The following is a 13729-nucleotide window of genomic DNA, read 5'->3' on the forward strand; positions in this document are numbered from 1 at the left end:
CGAGGTCTTGAAAAAGATGATCCTCGCCAAAGAAGAACTTGCTGCCGAGCGGGATCAAATTGCTGCTGAACGTGACTAACTCGCTGAGCCCCTCCCGAGTTAAGAGGCAATACTCGCTCAGATGGCGAGCTTGAAGCTCGGATGGATCAATTTGAGCAAGAAAAGATGGTTCATAGACAAGAGGCCACTCAGTTGCATATAGAGCTTGTTGATTTGAAGGTCAAGTGGGCTAAGTGACAGGATACTGTGACTGTTGTAAAGGAACGTGAGTCTACTTCCATGGAACAAATCAATAACCAGGAAGAAAACTTACATTCCAAAACTGAGGAAGCTGTTGTGGCTGAGGAGAAAAGAGTTGTCACAACCCAAACCGATTGGCCGCGACGGGCACCCGGTACCTTACTCAACCCAGTACTAACATAACGTATCTTTTCGTATCATACTATCATAGAAAATTGAGCCGGAGATGCTGTCGTGAGATAAGTAGAATACAACATGAAATACCAACTTACACTTAAGACATATGGGCCTATAAGGCCAAAATGAGCACTCTTACACTAAACATAGGCTGGCAAGGCTATACAATCTTTCATATACATGAAAGTTGTCTACAAGCCTCTAAGAGTACATAACATCATAAAGGCCGGGACAGAGCCCCGCTATACCAATCAACACATGTTCTAATCATACTGACCAAATAGCAACTCCAGAGAAAATGGAGCGCACCAACACCTTCCGCTGAGCTGATAGCCTACTTGGAGGACTCTTATCCTGTCTAGCGGGACCTGCGGGCATGAAACGCAGCATCCCCAGGCAAAGTGACTTAAGAGTCACCAAATGGAACATATATTGCTGCCATATTTGGGGCCCTTTAGGCCTTATCCAACATCTTAATTAATCACCCACTAATCCTTAATTAACTTGTTAATTTCTCCCATTAACCAATTATCCACATAATTAAGAATTATCTCAAATTACTTAAAATACTACTCACTTTTAACATACCTTATACACCTTACTAGCATGGATATGTGGTACCTTGTATAGCACTAGTCCATAATTATCGGGTATTATAACTTAGACCGTATTTTGTCCCACAATGTCAAAATTTGACGAAATTTATTTTCTTTGATTTGCTTTCTCTCTCACCTTCACGAATTTACTCATCACTTGTTTGAAATAGCGTAATACTTATAATCCCAAAATAATATCATTCCCGAACTTACGTCGATTAACTTACGACGAAACTTTAACGTACGAAAATACGGGATGTAACATCTCATTTCCGAGCTTCCATCAATTTATTTTTAGCGTACATTCACGTACGAAAACATGGAGTGTAACATCATTCCTCCATTTGGAACATTCGTCCTTAAATATTGACTGATGCACTTATCATTTTCATAACTTATGTCTTCCGAATACTTTAGTACTCTTCTTGCCAACTAGGCAACTGTTTTGTGAATAAATCCAAAGGCCAGGGCATTCCCCTCCTTTAGGCCTCTTTCTCATACCATGACTTGTGGTCGGAATCTTTCCAATCTCGTAACTATTGCTACCTTCTATCATGCAGCATGCACGACTCTGACCTTGTAAATGCGCCTATGAGACTCGTCTCTCCTTTTTCCTCCAACTTTTAGCCAATCTCTAGACCTCATTGTGTAAACATATACAGAGCTTGATAAGATGTCTCTCTGGGCATCTATAGGTATATTGAAGTTCTTCGCTCGGTACTTTGTTGAACTTACGAATATTGCTATATCTTATTTCATAGACCCGGTTATCCATTCGTATGACTTTACTGCATCTTGGTAGGTCATACTATACCATAATTCTTACTTCGATTTATCGTTACTGAGGTCTGCTACCAAACTCCAGGTTACTCTTTTGCTGCTTATCATATATGTATAAATCTAAGTCCTTTAATGCTTCCTCATTACTGTTCATCTTAAGAATGCCGGCCTAATCTCATCTCATACTTTGTGACTTTTGTCCATCCATTGTTGATTCACCTCAATATTGATTTACAATATACCACTGATAACATAAAACTTCTTACATAATACCTTGCCACTCGGGCTTACGTTGCATCGAGGAATATTTGAAGTGATTTTCCTGATCCACTTAGCGGCGATACTGTACTTCAATAACCGTATTTTATAGCATCCTAATGTGATTCACTTACATGGGTATTTTAATCCCGTACAATTCATGAAATCCTCTTCAAATCATTACTCAATCGAAGGCCCAATCGTCATTCTTTATCTGTCACAATTACACCCTCATTGTACTATCAGGGCGACATTCCATCTCTTCTAAATGCCATTAGTCTTAGACTTCTTTGAGTTCATTCAGGCTATACTGAGCTTGGTATAACTTAGAGAAACCATCAACTCTCTTGTTTTCATGGGCTTAATCCTGAGGTCCACTCTCGTCACTTTCGCACTTGCCTTTTGTTATCCTTACTCCTATCTTCCTAAAACCTTATCGCTTTACCATACTTTAGCTTGCGAGCTACACATATCTATTTATACTACTCGCAACCTTCCTTCAACTTGCTTGCACCATAAATTTCTTTATGTTATTCTAGAACATCAAGCGAGACATCACATAGTCTCAAACTCTTCTTTACTTTCTTAACTAGGCCTCTCGGTACCTAGAAACCATAGACTGGAAGATATGCCACTGATGCCGCCGCTAACATTCCTGGATACTGAATCCCCGCGCTTTTAGCCTTCTATCCGAAGTATGAACTATTTACAACCTTCTGCATTTGAGTATCTCGTATGTTGTTTACCTTTTCCTTAAAATCTCGCATCATATCTTCTATGTCTTTCATGACCTCCCTTCCACATAGGTACAATTCACATCCACAACTTGAAGCTTTTATTATAACACTTGCACCTTTGGTACATGCACAATCTAGTGGGAGCTTCATACTGACTTCTTATAAGGCCGGTACTCTTCTAATTGGCTTTATTGTAGAGCCGTCATAGAATATGGCTACTGCGCTATCTCTCTTGTACCTCTGATATTAAGAGTGATTCTGCACTTTTCTTAATCATGATGTATATAACTTTATGGGTCCAATAATTAGACTCCTAATTTACTTCGTTGATGTAACTCTTTAGTTTCTTCTTCCTTCTGATCAGCCTTCATGTACGCTTAGGCTATCTTCCGATCTGTGGCTCCTGGTATTAGTTATTACTTTAGCCTTTCATGGACGCTATGGAATACCCATGATACAATCTTCTAACAATTCAATCCTTTGTCTATGACCTGGACTCAATTCTTTATTTTAACTTATACCGGAGTCTTCTAAGGCTGTATGGTTGTCAACATATATGCTGCATGGATAATACTCCGAAATCTTAAGTGCGTTCATAACGTAACTAGCTCTGGATCATTGATCGGATAATTCCTTTTGTTCCTTCTCAACTTTCTTTAAATGTAGGCAATTTTTTTTCCTGGTCTTTCTGCCCCCTTGTTGTGTGCATACTTAACTTATCTTAGTGCCCATACATATTGGAGTTCCATACAACTCATATGATCGATCTGCTGATTCGTCTGTAACCTCCTGTCTAGCCATAACTAGGCTCTTCCTGAATCAACTGCTAACTACTCGTTGGCCCATTCTCATATCAATATTTCGCGTAATCTATCTTGGGGTTATTTCCTTTGTCTTAAATTACCTCTCGTACTAGCTCCTTATCTATCAATAATATTTCGTGCAGGAACCTTTACTTCCTCTCCTTGACGTCGTGTTTTCGTAATGTTCTGGAATCGTAGCATATCTGTAGGCTTTGAATAAGTGCAATCTTATCCCTTTTTCATTTTTTATCGTATTCTTCCCTTACCATTTCATAATTACTAGAACCACTTAATTTTGACTTAATACCACATCACTCCATATTTCCCTTTTTAGGGGAGTACTAAGAGTTGGAGCTATGACGACCTACCTATAGATGTTTTTCCTCTTCATCTTTAGCGTACTTTCACATCTTCGATGTCCCTTACTCGCATTGCGGTAATCCTTTTGTACCAAGGATAACAAAATTCCTTACTCGCGATGGTGACACTTAGTGCAACTGGCACATACAGTCCCTTAAGCTTAACTTTTCTCACATTGCTTACTTTAGGGAAGCGTTTTCCTGAATGACCATTCTCTGAATTTCTCATGGATCTTCTTATGTTATCCATTCTATTATTGGAAGAACGCAATCTAAAATTCTCATGATGTCGACCATTGTCAAATCATTCAGTCCCTAATTCATGTTTAGTTTATCTTGTTCATCAGTCCATACTGATTTCTATTATTCTGGGGTCTAACTTTTCCTTTTGGTAGTCGCGTTAGAGTCACGAACTTAACTTCTCGAAATGAGGATATGACTTTATGACATATACTCTTTTGTTGTCTCAAGGCCTGCCACCTCTCGTCTTTTCCTTTACTTGACTATAGACTCTGTAATACTGTCATATTTTTGATCTACCGTTGTCATCCATGTATCACATCTTACTCATAATGCTTCATTAACTCTCTTCTTATTTCCCTGCTAACATTTATGTCTATCACTTTATTCTGAAAACTCGAACAAGACATTCTTTTGCTTTTAGCTTCCCTTGCTCCATCTACTGGCTCTTCGGGTTGCCTAACATTCTCTCTCTACTAGGGACGGAAGCCACACTAAGGTAATATTTATCCCGTTAAGGCTTCCAATGCCTATCTTTGTAGTACTCATATCTAGCTGTACTATTTTAGAGTGCACCCTCTAGGTGTCTCACAAAGAGTTCTATTAGCACATTTGCAATATACTTCGGAAATGTCAGCTAACGCTAACAATCCATCCACCATTTTGGGTTACCCTAACCCCAGCTAGATCCTGACATCCTACCTTCTCTTATACTAATTCTGTTAGCTCCCATAGGGCATAAATGAGATGGGTGTAGCCAATTGTACATACCTCTGTTATTGTTGAAGGTAACTCAAAAGGCTTATATTCCTCTGCGATAATCTTCATTAGCTGCGTAGCTCGTACCCTTTTTTATCTTGCTTCTTTTACTTGCTGAAACTTGTATCTACCTTCTGATTCTCTTATTACTTTTTACCATAAGAGTGGATAGACAATTTTTGCCTTAGGGATCCTTATCAAGAAGTCTTACACATCTTAGTACACACATGATCTACTGAAGACCTCACATTTACTCATCATAAGCATCTTGAAAAATCGAGTTCTTCTGACTTAACTCTTCCACAACTATATCTCTTACCAACTGTCTTCCTGGATGTATGCATCGTCGTATTATGAATAAGATAGAGTTTAGGAAATTGAGTTCTTATAACTGAGCTCTACCACACGATCTAGAGTAAGAAGAAAGAGTGACAATCCTAAATGCCCTATAGCCTCCTTCTTATTAGTGTGGTGCACAACACACCCATAAACAAGACTCTACTAGACACGGCTTGTAGACTCCCTAGGACAGAAATGTTCTGATATCACTTTTGTCACGACCCAAACCGATGGGCCGCAACGGGCACCCGGTACCTTACTCAACCAAGTACCAACATAATGCATCTTTTCGTATCATACTATCATAGATAACTGAGCCGGAGAGGATGCCATGAGATAAGTAGAATATAACATGAAATACCAACTTATACTTAAGACATACGGGCCTATAAGGCCAAAATGAGCACTCTTACACTGAACATAGGCCGACAAGGCCATACAATCTTTCATATACATGACACCAGTCTACAAGCCTCTAAGAGTACATAACATCATAAAGGTCGGGACAGAGTCTCGCCATACTAATCAACACATGTTCTAATCATACTGACCAAATAGCAACTCCGGAGCAAATGGAGCGCACCAATACCTTCCGCTGAGCTGATAGCCTACTTGGAGGACTCTCATCCTGTCTAACGGGACCTGCGGGCATGAAATGCAGCGTCCCCAAGCAAAAGGGACGTCAATACAAATAATGTACCGAGTATGTAAGGAATGAAAATCAGTAAACAATAGACATGAGAGAAACATGGACTAAAGGACTTGACATTTATGTCTGAATAACTCTGTGAATCATTTCATATTTATAATGTCATGAATATGCATATAAATGTCATACCATGCATAGGTATATGTGTTCATAACATCATCAAGCCTCTGAGGGCATCCCATTATATCATCTCGGCCACTGTGGGCAATTCATCAACATATACCAGCTGATCAGGTGGTGGTGCGTATATAACACCGTAACCTTTTCCCATATCCCATATACATATATATATATATATATATATATATATATATATATATATATATATATATATATATATATATATATATATATATATATATATATACATACATATACGCGTATATAACACCATATGGTCATGGGTCAATGTACATATATCAATGAATGCAATGCATGAGAAGTACGTCAATAAAATCTTTCGGAATGTCATAAGACCATTATGTCTTTGATTAATATCATGAAGTACACTTTTTTCAACTTACGTATTTTTCTGAGACCCATGAACAGATGACAGAACAATAAGATACATGGGGAATCAAGAATATAGACACCCCTAATATTTCTATGAATAGAGTCATTTATGAAAGTTGCGTATTTTTCTCGTTTCGTTTGTATCATTTGGATCACGCCAAAAAGAAAGAATGGATAACCTTAACATACCTGAACCAATTTTCTTGACAATTCCTTTAACACCGTTGATTGCGACAACGCGTAATGGCAGATCGAAGTAGGAAAAACTCCGTATGATATTCTTGAGAAAGATTGCACTATACTCCTTTAGAATCGCAAAAATCCCGTTGCTAATTTTCTAAGAAGTCTCGTAGTATAACTTCGGATGAATTCTTGTTGAAGCAAAAATCACGTTCCATCACTTGTGTGAATTTGCTGAAGCACTATATCTTGCTATGAAGAATTGATATGTCTTTCTTTGGATTTTTGAGATGTCTTTTACCTTAGTGGGTGTGGGCCCCACTAAGGTAATGAGTTGGCCACAAAACATCCTCCAAATGCCACCTTGCAAAGTGACTTAAGAGTCACCAAATGCAACATATATTGCTACCACGTTTGGGGCCCTTTAGGCCTTATCCAACATCTTAATTAATCACCCACTAATCCTTAATTAACTTTTTAATTTTTCCTATTAATCAATTATTCACATAATTAAGAATTATCTCAAATTACTTAAATACTACTCACTTTTAACATACCTTATACACCTTACTATCATGGTCATGTGGTACCTTGTATGGTACTAGTCCATAATTACCGGGTATTATAGCTTAGACCATATTTTATCCCAAAATGTTAGAGTTTAATGAAATTTATTTTTTTTATTTGCTTTCCCTCTCACCTTCACGAATTTACTCATCACTTGTTTGAAATAGCGTAATACTTATAATCCCAAAATAATCTCCTTCCCGAACTTACGTCGATTAACTTACGACGAAACTTTAACGTACAAAAATGCGGGATGTAACATCTCATTTTCGAGCTTCCATCAATTTATTTATGGCGTACTTTCACGTACGAAAATATGGGGTGTAACAAGAGCAAGAATGGATGAAAGGCTCAAAAGGGTCATGGAGCAAAACCTACAACACACGAAGACAAATACTGACCTTTGCCGGACCTATGACATCTTGCCCAGCTGCAGTCCAAAATCAAAAATCCCCAAGCCAAACTCCAAGATAAAAAAGATACTTTCCTTCTTGAAAAACCTTATGCAATTTATCACATGAGGAGAAAGACATTGGAGGATGCCAAAGAAGGCATTTCAAACATAGATGGCTGCATTCCTGAAGCTCTTAAATTGGAAATAACCGCCTTCGAGAACATTCCTGCCCATCCCACAGCATCAAGATCCTCGAGCACTTGTTCTGAGTCCTCAAAATCAAATGAGGAAGTCGAGGAAGAAGAGGATAAGGACAAAGGTGAATGTGTTGAACCGGACGCTGAGTAGCCTTCACCTTCAATAGATGTAGTAGAGACTTCTCGTCCTTTGGACTCTGCTGATAAAATAAATTAATATAAATATTTTTTTTGTAATTATGCCGAAACCTCTATTGAGTTTGGAATTTTGAGAAATAAAAGACTTCTTTTACTAAATTTATGTACAAAGACATCTTTTTCCATTTATAACTGATAACTTTAATTCCGGGCATTCATACTTCCGGTTGTTACCCTTTAACTATGAGGGTTCCACAATAGAGGGCCCTTATGTTTACGGTGCTCTTGAAGATGACGTTTCCTATTCATTCCATTACTAGAATTTGAAGTTTAACTAACTTTCAAATGAAAAAGACCATATCTTATCATTTGGACAAGAAATAAGATAAAAACAAAAGGTATTTAATTGATTACTTTCATTTCCAAAAGTACATTTATGAGTAAAACTTCACTTAAGTAAATAAAGCTGTAAATATATTTGGCTAACTTGTATTACTTATTTCTACTTGGCTGATCATTCAGTAACCGGTCCTAATTCGAGGCCTTTCAAAACAACTGAACGTTTAAATTTTAAGTTCAAGATACATCTTTCGGTCCTAATAGTCCTCGATTTCTTTGGCACTTTAGTGCCCTGATATATAATAGTTCCCCCCAGTGTTCGAACACAAAGTATGAGAATTCAAACACTAAAGTTCTTGTTTTTGTAAACGATCCTTCTTCATAGTATGCTTTACGTTGCTGCCTCATTAAAAACCTTGCCAGAAAAACCCAATTGGGACAAAAACTGTACGAAGGGAAAAAGAGTGCAGCACATACTTTGAGTATCATCAAGGATCTTCAACAATAATACCTTTTTCAGGTGAGTCACATTCCGGTTGCTTGGTAATTTTACTATATCTTTATTTTCCAACTAATATGAACCTTTACCGGTTATGGCTGAAATCAAGTAAGGTCTTTCCCATATTGGTCCCAGCTTTCCAGCATTGATTTTCCGGGTACTTTGAGTCACCTTCCACATAACTAATTCTCCATGTTTAAAATATCGAAGATTCTCTTTGCGATAATAATAACGTTCCATACTTTGCTTATATGCCACAATCCTTATATAGGCTAAGTTTCGATGCTCCTCAAGCAAGTCCAACTTAATCAACATTGCTTCATTATTCTCTAGCTCATTTGCTCTAGAATGCCTTATGGTCGGTTCTCCAATATCCACCGGAATCAAAGCTTCTGCACCGTATACAAGGATAAAAGGTGCTTCTCCCGCGCTCGACTTTGCTATCGTTCAATATGCCCATAATACTCCCTGGAGCTCTTTTGGCCAATTGCCTTTAGCATCCTCTAATTCTTTTTTAGGTTTTGAATTATCACCTTGTTGGGTTACTCTGCTTGTCCATTAGCACTTGGATGATATGGGGAGGATATTATCCTTTTGATCTTCAATCCTTCTAGAAACTTTGTAACTTTCGAACCTATAAATTATAGCCCATTGTCACAAGTAATTTCTGTTGGTACCTCAAACCGGCAAATGATATGATCCCAAATGAAATTAATCACTTATCGCTTTTCAATCTTTTTGAAAGCACATGCTTCAACTCACTTAGTAATATAATCAGTTAAAACTAAAAGAAATTTTACCTGTCCGGGCCCCTGAGGTAAAAGACCAATTATATCCATCCCCCATTTTATGAGTGGCCATAGTGACACCATCGAATGCAGAAGCTCCATCGGCTGATGCACTAATTGAGCATGATGTTGACACTTATCAAATTTTTGTATAAATACCTTTACATCTTGTTCCATCTGGGCCAATAGTAACCGACCCTTATTAATTTGAGAACCAATGAGTCTGCAGTAGAGTGATTTCTACAAACCCCTTCATGAACTTCTCTCATCACATAATCAACCTCTGATTTCCCTAAACATCGAATTAATGGTCCTTCTAAAGATCATTGGTATTATTGACCATCAACAAGACATTAACTAGCAACTTTAGTTCATAGTGCCTGGGAGGCTTTAGAATCTTCATGGAATTTTCCATACGTTAAATATGCTATAAACTCGTTTCTCCAATCCTAAATTAGGTTGATCGAGTTAACTTCCTAATACCAATCCACACCCAGGACTGAATGCAACAACTGAACAACTACACCAGAATCAGTTCCTTTAATTTACATGGACGACCCTAAATTGGCCAACGCGTCTGCATCCACGTTCTCTTCCCTTGGGATGTGAATTACCGACCTCTCCCTGAATCAGGAAAGTAAAACTTCAACTTTTGTTCAAGTACTGCTGCATGCACTCTTCCTTGGTATCAAAGATTCCATATATTTGATTCACTACCAGTTGGGAGTCGCATTTTACTTTAATCACCTCGGAGTCTAGTCCTCGGGTTAATTTAAGTCCTGCAACCAAAGCCTCATACTCAGCTTCGTTATTGGTCAAAGGAACAGTTCTAATGGCCTGTCTCAGGGTCTCTCCCTAAGGAGTGATTAGTACTATCCCAAGTTTGGAACCCTTTACATTAGAGGCTCCATTTGTAAACAATGTCCATACACCAAAGATAGTTTCTAATACCAGAGCTGCTTCTTTAGTAGCTAAATGCATCATCCCCGGATTAAAATCAACCACAAAGTCAGCCAAAACTTTTGACTTAATTGCAGTCCGAGGTTTGTACTCAATGTCGAATTCACTAACCTCAACCGTCCATTTATCAAATAAACACGATAATTTAGGCTTATGAAGGACGTTCATCAAAGGAAAAGTCATCACAACGACTATGGGGTGACATTGAAAGTAGGGCCTAAGCTTTCAAAAGGCGACTACATGAGCTAGAGCCAACTTTTCTAGTTGTGGATAACGTGTCTCTGCTCCCAATAGTATTTTACTAATATAATAAACAAGAAATTGCATGACGTCTTCCTTCCGGACCAAAACTGCACTTACAACAACCTTTGATACCGCTAAATTAATTAATAATTGTTCTCTCTCCTTCAGTTTTGACATTAGCTGAGAATTGGATAAATGCCTCTTCATGTCTCTCAATGCTTACTGGCATTCCGGAGTCCACAAAAAATCATTCTTTCATCAAAAGCGAAGGGCCGCCAATATGCCAGTCAACCTTTTCACTTCCTTTACACTTGTCAGTTGGTCAGATATATCTTATATGGCCTTAATCTTGTCGAGATTCACTTTAATACCACTTTGAAAAACCAAGAAGCCAAGAAACTTTCCGGACCTAGCTTCAAATGCGCACTTCTTTTGATTGACTTTCATGTTGTATTTTCTCAAAATATCAAATATCCCTTGTAGATGAGTCAAATGATATCTTGCACAAAGGGACTTAACCAACATGTCATCAATATGAACTTCCATAGTTTTACCAATTTGACGCTCAAATATCTTATTAACGAGCCTCTAATAAGTGGTTCCGGCATTCTTAAGCCAAAACGGAATCACATTATAGCAATGTGTGCCAAAATTTGTGATAAATGAGATTTTTTCTTGATCCTCCGGGTGCATCCTCATTTGATTATACCCGGAGTACGCATCAAGAAAATTCATCAACTCATGCCCGTCCGTAACATCGATCATTTGGTCAATGTTTGGCAGCGGAAAAGAATCTTTAGGGAAAGCCTTATTTAGATCTTTATAATCTATAAACATTCTAAACTCATTATTCTTTTTAGGCACAAATACTACGTTAGCTAACCAATCAAGATAATTTACTTCACAAATTGAACCTATGTTTAGTAACCCGATTACCTCCTCTTTAACAAACTTGTTCCTTACCTCAGCTATCGACCGCTTCTTCTGCTTTACCAGAAGGAAGTTAGGGTCCAAACTTAACTTGTGGATAGCTACATCAAATGAAATACCTATCATGTCTGAATGTGACCATGCAAAATAATTAATGTTAGTTTTAAGAAATTCCATAATTCCAAGTATTAGTTGGGGGCTCAATCCCGTTCCCAAATGGAAATCTCTTTCCAAGAATTATGTGAGCAAAGTGATTTGTTCGAGCTCCTATGCGGTTGACTTTGTTGGATCTGTTTTTATCGGTATCTGGAAAGATCTAGGCACCCGATAAAAATCCGATGTCTCCTCTTCTCCATCATCGTCAACCGGGACTGTAAAGGAAGCGAACACTGATTCTTGTAGTTGCAATTTGCGGATTCCCTCCGTCTTGCTACTAGATAAGGTGACTGCATTCATTACTCTTGCAGTATGTTGATCACCTCTAATCTGCTTGACCCCCTCCGGTGTAGGAAATTTCAGCAACTGATGGTAAGTTGACGGCACAACCTTCATTTCATGGATCCATATTTTGCCAAGGATTAAGTTGTAGCCCATATCGCCATCCACAACTTCAAACAAGGTGGATTTTTTCACTCCTTCAGCATGGGTAGGTAACATGATAAAAATAATTTTGCTTGAGCTTTATTATTTTTAACCAAATAAAAATATTTTAGTTCAAATAATAGATCTCAACTATGATTTTTTTAAATTTCTTTTTAATTTACAATGATTAGTTATCCCAATTACATACTCCCTCACTCCCTCACAAAATCTATAAAATTGCTAGAACTCCATTATTTTTAGTGAAATATAATTTTTTAAAACTAAAATAATAGATTTTAATTATGTATTTTTGTATTTCTTCTTTCGATGCGATGACAATTTGTTTTAACTGCGTATTTTGTTTTGGGTCAAATACTTAATTTTTTTTTTTTTTAGGTTAAACTCCGTTATATTTTGCTAAACAAAAAACCCTAATAATAAAGTTCCAAACATATTTTTTATAATACCATGTGAACAAAAAATATTCATGTGGTGGTGAGTGCATCACACCTCCCTTGGCTGAGGTCTTCTAGGGGATAAAGTTTAGCAAACTGCCAAGTTGAAGGGGCTAATTGAGACCAAAACTATTCCTGGTATAGTAGATGCTATCACACATACAATCATACTCAATTTGATAGAATTGTTTGATCTTAAAGAGGATCTTCGATAATTTTGCACGTGAGAGGTTATTTCTTGGTTTCGTCCAGTCATTAATAACTTTATTATTTTTAGATAATAGTAGATAGAAAAAACGCTAGATCTTATAAAAATTGAACATTTTCGTAGCGAAGATGTAAAACAGATATTGGGCATTTTAGAAAAATATTTCGTAATTAATTTAGCAAAAACTAAGTTTTAAATCTATTGGACTTAGTTAGTGAAAATAGATTGAAATTCTTTAGCACAATTAATATATCATATATTCGAAATAAATTCAGAATTAAATTAAATAGATGTATCTAGGGAGAATTCGCTTTAAAGAAAATATTCCTTAGACACACATGTCGTGTTATTTCACAATTGAATCAATTTAAAAATTTTAAAAAGACCTAAAGTTAGGGATTTATCAATAGGTAATGTTGCACTAATGCCCAACCAAAGGGCGACTGCGGTACCAATCAAAAAGACAGCCGTCGCTACTGGACGACGAAATGGATTTTAGAATTTATTAACATTCTCTAAAAAAAGGTACTGCTAATAATCCCGCAGGTACTGAAACCATTAAAAGAACCCCCAATAATTTATTGGGCACTGTACGAAGTATTTGAAATACAGGAAAGAAATACCATTCAGGTAATATTTTCAAAGGGGTTGCAAATGGATCTGTCGGTTCACCAATCTTTGATGGTTCTTAAACGGCTAAGCCTACATTACATGCAATAATACCTAGAATTACTACTGG

This window comes from Nicotiana tomentosiformis, chromosome 6 (genome assembly GCF_000390325.3).
Source record: "Nicotiana tomentosiformis chromosome 6, ASM39032v3, whole genome shotgun sequence".
Taxonomy (NCBI): Eukaryota; Viridiplantae; Streptophyta; class Magnoliopsida; order Solanales; family Solanaceae; genus Nicotiana; species Nicotiana tomentosiformis.